General features: G+C 36.4%; 1 long non-coding RNA gene across 2 annotated transcripts in view; it reads left to right on the top strand.

The window, feature by feature from the left end:
* Positions 1 to 259: 259 nt before the first annotated feature.
* LOC116094923 overlaps positions 260 to 9,113 on the top strand; it is an 83,411-nt gene continuing 74,557 nt past the window's right edge. For both annotated transcript variants that reach the window (XR_004120359.1, XR_004120360.1), the window contains exon 1: positions 260 to 574. This is a non-coding gene — a long non-coding RNA (uncharacterized LOC116094923). The remainder of the gene's footprint in view (positions 575 to 9,113) is intronic.

Below are 9,113 nucleotides of genomic sequence, written 5' to 3'. Positions count from 1 at the left end.
CCAGTCCACTCCTCTCTTGTCGTCTTGTATCTACCTTCCACCTTGTAAATCCCACCTCTACCAAGAAGATAAAAACCAAACAAAGATATAAAGAAAATAAAATGAAGCATAGAAAACATCCCACAGTATATCCTTTTGTCCACACATCTTCAATTGCAAATGTTCATTGCAATGAGCTATTGGTCTGGTTCTAGGTCTCTGGCTTCTATGACATCATCAATACTGAATCCTTACCTGAACTCCTTATTTTCTTGTGTAATAGAGATCCTGAGGCTTTGGGTCAGCAGGCTTGGCCCTTTCAGAAACCCCAATATTTCACAGATAATATAGATTTTGAAGTGGGCCAACTCAAAGCCCTGGATCTGGGCCTGGGTTGTAGCTGAACTGCTCAGTGCGTTAAAAGTTAAAGTTAAAATATCCACCACCAGGGCAAGCTCTCCAGCACTGCTCCAGCTAGACCAACCAACGCTACCACCAGTAAGAATCAGGGGCAGCTCTCCTGCTCCCATGCCCTTGGATCAGCTCATCTGCACCCACACCTGCAGAGCCAGCTCCACTGTCCTGTCCACTGGAGGTACAGAGTTCACTGTCCCATGTGCTATAGCTGGCAAGGGGCTGGACCAGCTAGCTCTCCCACTTTCACCATTAGGGATTGGTCATGCCTCCCTTTATTCTCAAGGACCATTTCACTGTGTTGTTCTGGTGAGGTTCAGGGATTGCTTTTTTTCTCATGTGCTACAGCCAGTGATGGGCAGGGCTAGATCTCCAACTATCATGACAAGGGAGCCAGCTTTCCTGATTCTTTGTGTCTATGGGCCTGCTGTGAGGCAGAGGGCAGATATCTGGGTGTCTTTCCCCTCCAGTGTCACATAACATGATGGTGGGGAGGCCAGATGAGTCTGTTGAATGGTGCTTGTATGCATATGATTTCAGGACTGAGCATTTAGTAAAGAATAAGCAACTAGGCGACTCATCTCTGTAAGAGACTAATCTTACCACTCTCATCAGTAGTGAGGACCTAGGGATCTTTGTCTAAGGATAGAGGCTTTTGAGATGTTAGTATTTCACTTAACAATGCCATTATTCAGGCCTCGTTCAGGAAGCATCCTATTGAGGTATCCTAGGTATAGCGTCCTTGTCGTTTCTAAAAAGATACAACCTCACAGCAGATTTCCTGGTTATATGGTTCCTTCAGTCTTCTGCTCCCGCTTCCATGTACTTGGTCCAAGAGTTGTATTGTAAATATTTCCATTAGACCTGGCGGCATGATCAGTTGTTCTCTGTATATTGATTGGTTTAGGGTTATTTTGTGTGTGTGTGTGTGTGTGTGTGTGTGTGTGTGTGTGATTGTCTCCATCTTATACAAAGGGAAGCTTCTATATGAGCAGTGAGAGCTATATTTATTTCTCATAAGTCTCATCTCCATCTAATGTACATGAGATGCTAATAGTAACAAAGTGTTTTAAAAACACACATACCTATGCACACACACACACACACACACACACACACACACACACACACACACACATATATATATATATATACACACATGCACTACACACATATGCTTTATTTTATTTTTTGAATTCATACTTTTACTTTTTGAAAATATAACACAATATAATTACATAATTTACTTCTTCCTTTTACTACCTCCAAACTTTCTCAAGGAGTATTTCTCCTTGTTCTTTTTTAAAATTCATGCCCTTCTTCATTAATTGTTGATATAAGTACAACTTGATCATTCTGGATGTTCCTTGTCTGATGTTTTAGGGCTCAATGTTTAGTATTGGATAACAAATTGGTATGCTCTTCCATCGGAAAGCCTATTTCACTACTTTCAGTATCCCTTAGACGCCTGTAGATTTTTCTGGAGTGGGGGGGGGGGATGAGTCTTTCTGTGACTTTCACTTCCATTTCATCATATCTATTGTTTTTGTCATGCGAGTGAGAATTTATGGGTGTAGATTATGACTTCCTTAGGAGACAGAATCTCACAGAAAGCATCCCGCTCCTCAGGCCATTAAACACGTCTTCTCTCGTTTCCCACGGTGATCACTGAACCTCGGTGTGGGAATTGTAGAGGGCTCTACAACACTGCATTTTGACTGCTTGCTTGTATCTCTCATGGCCTCTGTTTCTTGCAAAGAAACATTAGCTTGGTGCAGGGTGAGGACTACACTTATCAATAGCTATAATGACAAATATAGAGAATGCAGTTAGGTTTTAGCCTGGTTTAGTAAAATGTCTGCTGCGTGGTCTCTACCAAGATTGATTATTTCACTAGCCCTGTGTAGTTGGCTCATTTTCTGGCACCAAATACTACTTTTCTTGTTAAGCAGGTGTTAGATTCAATCAGAAAGTTATTGATTACCGTCAAACTTCATTTGGGACTAACAAAACTCTTAGGATTATTTACCATTCTGGTCCTTCTTCTGATTTCGATTCATAGGTCTCATGTCATACCTGGATAGGACTGAAGGTTGTTCCCTTTCTTTGGAATCTTGCATGGAACTTTCTGTTCCATGTGCATAGGTATGTGTTAGTTCTCAGGGTAGAGGCATTTAGCTTAGTTCCAACTCAAGGACCTCTGCAACCTGTGACTGAAATGCATGTCTTCAGCAATAGAGACTTACTATGATGGTTTTTATATGCTTAGGCTAGGTAGTGGCATTATTAGGAGATATGGCCTTATTGGAGTAAGTGTCTCACTTAAGTGGGCATGGGCTTTAATAACCTAGTCCTAGGTCGCTAGAAATCAGTCTTCTAGAGGCTTGAAGATAAAGATGTATTTTTCTCAGCTTCCCCTGTACCATGGCTGCCTGAACACTGCCATGCTCCTGCTTTGATGATACTGGACTGAATCTCTGAACCTGTAAGCCAGCTCCAATTAAATGTTGCCTTTATAAGAGATGCCTTGCTCATGGTATCTGTTCACAGCAATTGAACTAAGACACTTATTTTCAACATCTGGGGATTAACCAAGGACAATAGCCATGACCTCTGTTTTGGCAGTCTTTTGAACAACCTTGAAAAACTCAAAAGAGGACTTCTCATGCCTGGTGTTGGTTTTTTTGTTAGAAGGTTTTTGGGTCTTGCAGAGAACATTGTTGGCTCAATTGGTATTATTTATTTAACTATACTGTATTTACACACATGATTAAATAGCTAAAATAATAACTGAAGGAGAGAAGGGCTTGTTTTGACTCATACTTGAGAGTACAGAGGATCGTTGCAGGGGATTCCAGACAGCAGAATCATGAAGCACACACAGTGAGAAGCTCAGAAGGAAGGAGTGTTTTCAGCTTGTCTCCTTTTCATTCCGTCTCAAACCTCTACCCTTTGAGTGGTATTTCCAACCTTTGAATGGGTCTTCCCAATTCCACTAACCTAATCTAGATAATATCTCCAGCACTGATCAGAAATTTGTCTACATAGGTATTCTAAATTGCATACAATTGACAGTTAATTATGGTTAACCATAACACATGTGTTTTAAAATTTTAGATTCCATGGTTATGGATGCAAGTCTCCATCCAAGTCACTCCACACACAATTGTTGTAATTTTGTGTTTAATCTTCTTGCCTGAAAAATACCCACATGTGCTGATATAAAACAAAAAAACAAAACAAAACAACAGCAAAAAAACCCTCCCATTTTCACATTTCCATATGTATTCATTGTTGATGGGCTTCTTGGCTGATTACAGCTTGACTATTGTATGTAGAGGAACAATGAACTGAGCTGTGAATTCATCCCTGTGGCATGAAGAATGAAATTCCTTCAGATTTATACAAAGGGGTAATATAGTTAGAGAATATAGTAGTTCTACCTTTGGGTTTTTAAACAACATTCTTGCTGTGTCCAAGGAGAATGGACTGGTTTATATTCCCAAAAGAAGTGTATAAGCCATCTTTATTTTCTGGACCCTTAATAGCATGTCTTTCTTTTTTGTTTTCTGGATGATAGTCATTTCAACTTGGTGAAAGATAATTTCAATGTAGTTTTAACTTGCCTATAATTTTAGTAATGTGCATATATTAGTGATTTTCTACCTTTCGTATTTAGTTCAGACACACATTTGGCAATCTAAATTCTCGTATTCAGCTGCTTCTTGTATGCCTCAACCTGAAGGTCCAAATATATTTGAAAATAATAATTTTCATTCTTCAATCTGCTTTGCTATAATTTTGCTTTATTTGGTTACTGCCAGAGATTCAATCATTCTTTACCTTGTCTTGTCTGTTTTAACTACATTCTACATTCAGTCATATCAAGTATATGTTAGAACATGCCCATAATCCAACCCATTTCTTCTGTTCTTGCCCTTCTGTTCCATATGCTAAACTGAGCTAATGTGACTTGTAAGTTTATGCTAAGCTTGTAAGTTTATCCTTTTCTTCTCTGTGTCCATGGCCTTATGATCCACTATCATAAAAGAAACGAATAATTTAAAACATTGAAAATTAAAACATCTATTTATATCATTTTACTCATGATCACAAGCTGATGCGATGACAATACAGTTGGAAATTTGGAATCTAATGCTAGAGGATTTCTTAAATTTGAGAAGCCTGAGTAAAGAAGCAAAACCTTATCTCAACAACAACAACAACAAAAAACCAGACTGTGACTTCGCAAATTTTAATTAAGTGAAAACAAGACTCTTGAGACTGGTAAATAGTTACAAACAATGGTCATTTCTTTTTCTGCCAAGTCCCTTCTATTCCTTCATTGAATCATCAAGTTCTGGAAATTCTACACCCTTCAATCTACTTACCACAGGTTTCATGATTTTAGCATTCTTTTCTTTGTATATGCTTACCTCTATGAAGATTTTTTTTCCCAAAGTTTTCATTCATGCCTTCCTTTCCATTGAACAGCTTTCCATTTACCACTTAGTTAATATTAACTGATGATAGCAATTGACAACACCTTCTAAATATTATCATGTAATTTGTTTGTTGATTGCTTAATGACTAAGTAAGGCAAAACAGCCTAAAAATCAAAACTTTAGGTTTTCTTTAGTCCCTACACACAAATTCACAGACAGCACATATAGAAAATTCAATAAATATTTGTTAGATACATCTTTTGTAATGGTTTTATTTTTCACTACCTTCAATGCTTTTGACATTAATAAATATGTAGAACTTATCATAAATAGAATCTAATCCTGTCGTTAATGAAAAATCAGAAGTACCATTATTATATAGCATCAAAGAGTTTCGAGATATTTGGCATCATGTGTTCATTAGGTTAAAACTGATATTCAATATATAAACTACTAAAGTCAATAGAATTGGAATTTTTTTCAAATTCTATTTACTTAAAATATGTTTTTTAATTCTATTTACTTAAAATGTTTTTTATTAGGTATTTTCTTTATTTACATGTCATATGATTTCTCCTTTCCCAGTTTCCCCTCCAAAAAACAAACAAACACACAAACAAAAACAACAAGGACAAACCCTTGTTGCCTCCCCCCATGCTTGCCACCCCACCCTCTCCCACTTATAAGTGAGAACCAGTTAGGTTTCTGCTTTTCTAATACTTAGTACATAAAATTTATAACATTTTATTACTTACAAAATAATCTTTGAGTTCAAGGGCAGACTGTTATATATAACATGTTTTACTACAGGTTCCCTATACTTTTCTGCTGTTATGCTCTCTACTTTACATAGGTTTTAAATAGAAATAGATGAGATAAATATCACTGAATGGTATATTAGTAGGTGAAATTAAGAACAGTAGATGGTAGGAAAGCAATAACTGATCTCTTTCATAAGAACAAATGCAAAGGTCTTCTAAGTCTTGTTATTAGTTATAATAAAATGTTTTACTGTTACCGCAATACAGAATTTTGAACTCACTAAAATTTCATAATACATGTAAAAAATTTTTATGTATTTATCAATTTATTATTTATTGTTATTTAATAAACAAGAAATACTTATTTAATTTGAGACATGATTTTCCTGCGTATACCTGTGATGGGATAAGGCTGGTCATAAAGTCACAGAAATCACCTGCATCTGCCTCCTGGCTAGTGGATTTGAAGGTGTGTCTCACTGTGTCTTAGATTTTCGTTTTAAACTTTTTTAATGGAGCAATCATTTTTAAGGATTAAAAAAATAATTAACAATAATGCTATTATTATAGTAATTGGGGTATCTATACGCTCGATTTTCATTTGTCTGTGAAAGATACAGGAGGAAAAAGTCCCATCTGTATCAGGATAACTTGAGAGCAATCGTTATATTTTACTTTTAATTGTAGCAGAGTATTTCCCTTTGTATTTTAAGCTTGGTAAATAACACAAGCACACAAACAACATCATTGTGTCTCTATTCAGATAGAGAACATTATGATAACTACTGAAGTAAATTTTTTTCTAATTGGATTTATCAAGTTTAAAGCCAAATCCTTCATTATTGTCAACTCTTTCTCCACCTCCCTGTTTCCCTGCCATCAACACATGACTTACTTGAATTTTTCTTCTTTATTTAATTTTAGCTACATTCTATGGTCCTCTATCTCTCAATTAGTGTCCCCCCCTAACCTATATATAGAGCCTGGGCTTTGTAAATGTACTACAAGTTAAAAAACAAAGTGACATATTTCAAATTTGGACACATATATTATGAAAGATCACAGTGTCTAAGGTTTCCACTTTAATGTATTGATCCCTGAACTTGTCGTTTAAATTCCTCATAATGACTATTCTGATGGGGGGTGTGATGAAATATCAAACTAGTTTTAAGTCTAAATTCTCTTGATGGCCAATGATGCTGAAATTTTACATATGTCTGCTTAAAGTATTTTTATTTTTTTATGTTAAGATTTCTCTGTCCAGGTTGGTTGTTAACTTTAAAATTGGTTGTTTGACTTCAGGATATTTGGAGTTTGTATGTTGTAGACACTAATCTTCTGTTGTGTGAATACGGCATTTTTTCCTACTCTTGGGGCTTCCTCTTCACTCTGCTGACAATTTCCTTTGCTGCACACAGCTGTTCATTTCCCTGAGATCCTATTTGTCAATTGTTGTTGTTTTTTTCCTTGTAGTACTAGAGACACATTCAGAAAATATATAAAAGTCTCAGAACCAGGCACAGGGTACCTCCTAATGTTTAGACCAATGAATTTTTAATTTCTACTACAATTTGCATAGATCAGAAATCTAAGTATAGCTTAGTTCAATATTTCTGGCTTAATCTCTCTCAATCTCTTGAACAAAGTTTCAGTCAAAATTCATACTCAAAATTTCCTACCTTGAATGTTCCATAGGCCGGAAGGAGATTTACATCTATACTTGGGCTTCTTGATTTCTAGTTCACTAGCTCAGATCTGTGCCATATGTCTCGTCCTTAAGTTGTTTCTCATGATGAGATAGTTGATCATGTAAGGGACTATGACCCTGGATGAACATCAAAGGAAGAAATGACAACGTTATTTTTAAGTTGATCTTGAATGTGTGTTTCTGTCATTTGAGCATATTTTGTTTATCACTCTGTACCCTGGTGCAGGATGGAAGATAATTAAACTGAATTATGATCACTAGAAACAGGGAAAGATGGGGACATAGTGTAAGACTCTGACGAGCCTTAGCTTACCGGAGACCCCTTGAGTGAACCATGTGGAGCCTGGATCGATGCAAAAAGCAAGAGGATTTTTATTGTCCCAGTGCACTGGGGTTGTCCTAGACATGAAGGAGAGGTAGTGACCCCCCAAGAACAAAAGCACCCACTCTTTATACTTTTTCAGAATATAGGTATTAGATAACAGTATGAGTTGGTTATCTCTCATTGGTGGAGCCCATTGTTCTTTGTGTCCATTGATGGCCCCAGGTGAGGTGATATCTGGCACCCAGAAGGGGTTGTCAGAGATCCTTTGCCAGATGTAGGGACATCTCCTGGAACCTTTACTCCCTGCAGTTGGGACATCTTCTGAGGCTGGATGTTACTCAGTGAATTCTTTTGAAATTTCCTGACCTTAAGCTCAACGGAAATTCCTGGCCTCCGGGTGTTTTTATGAGATGTTCCTGTTTACTAGGTTTGCACAATAGCTTGAAAATCAGCTGCTACAGACCAGAGAGAGAGAGAGAGAGAGAGAGAGAGAGAGAGAGAGAGAGAGAAACTAAAAGATAAAAAACAGATATAACTTTATGCCAGAGATATAGAGGGAAGTTACGTCTACTTCTGTACCCAAGTTTATATAGTAAAGTCCTAATTCTTATGAAAAGGAATCTAGAGACACAGTTTGAGGTTAAGAGATAGAGGGTAAATGATATCACAAAGAAAAGAAAAAGTCGCTTGTTCACCATTTGCACCCTCAGAGAAAGAGGAGGCACAAAACTTGCCTTTCTGTAACCTGAAGACACATTAAGGCCACCAGTGATCTACACGACAAGAGAGCACTCTGTGAACATTTGCTGCCTTCATTTAAGGGCATCGGTCTACAGATATTAGAAAAGGCATTTCTGTCATATAAGCAAATAAACTTGGGAAATTTTTATATCACCTTAGTACATTAATACGATGGGATATCATAGATAAAGGACCCAGCAGAGACAAATAAAGAAAACGTTTTAAGAAGGAAAAGGTAAATAGCTATATCAACTGAGTTAAATACAATGGTTTTAAAGTGTAATATCTGTGTCTATTTTTTGAAATTACACATTTTATCATACAGCGAATTCTTAAAAGTTTGGGGTTGTTTCAAATTATTTCCTAGGTGTTTGTTTATTTTTGGTGTGTGTATGGCCTAATATTTTACTAAATTTCTTTTCTCTTGTATAAATTTACTATTTTTTTCCAGTTCATTTTTTTCTCTGAACCTCTACACTATTGTTAAGCTAGTTGACTCTTGTCTGGGAGGAAAAGGTCTAAACAATCTATCAACTTAATACAACTTTCTCTGCAGGTGTTAAATTCAATGGATATATTAGAATTTAATTATAAACAACAGGGTACTTTTGAAATAGAGATATTGTTAAGTCTATATGACAATTCATCATATAATTTTCAATGGATAAAATGTCACTAATTTTAAACATTATAAAATCTCCAAACATTCTCTTTGAACATTTGAAACACTTTGATTTCCC

The sequence above is a fragment of the Mastomys coucha genome, unplaced genomic scaffold (assembly GCF_008632895.1).
Source record: "Mastomys coucha isolate ucsf_1 unplaced genomic scaffold, UCSF_Mcou_1 pScaffold17, whole genome shotgun sequence".
Taxonomy (NCBI): domain Eukaryota; kingdom Metazoa; phylum Chordata; class Mammalia; order Rodentia; family Muridae; genus Mastomys; species Mastomys coucha.
Note: the sequence above shows the minus strand (reverse complement) of the source record. Positions and strands in the feature narration are given on the sequence as shown.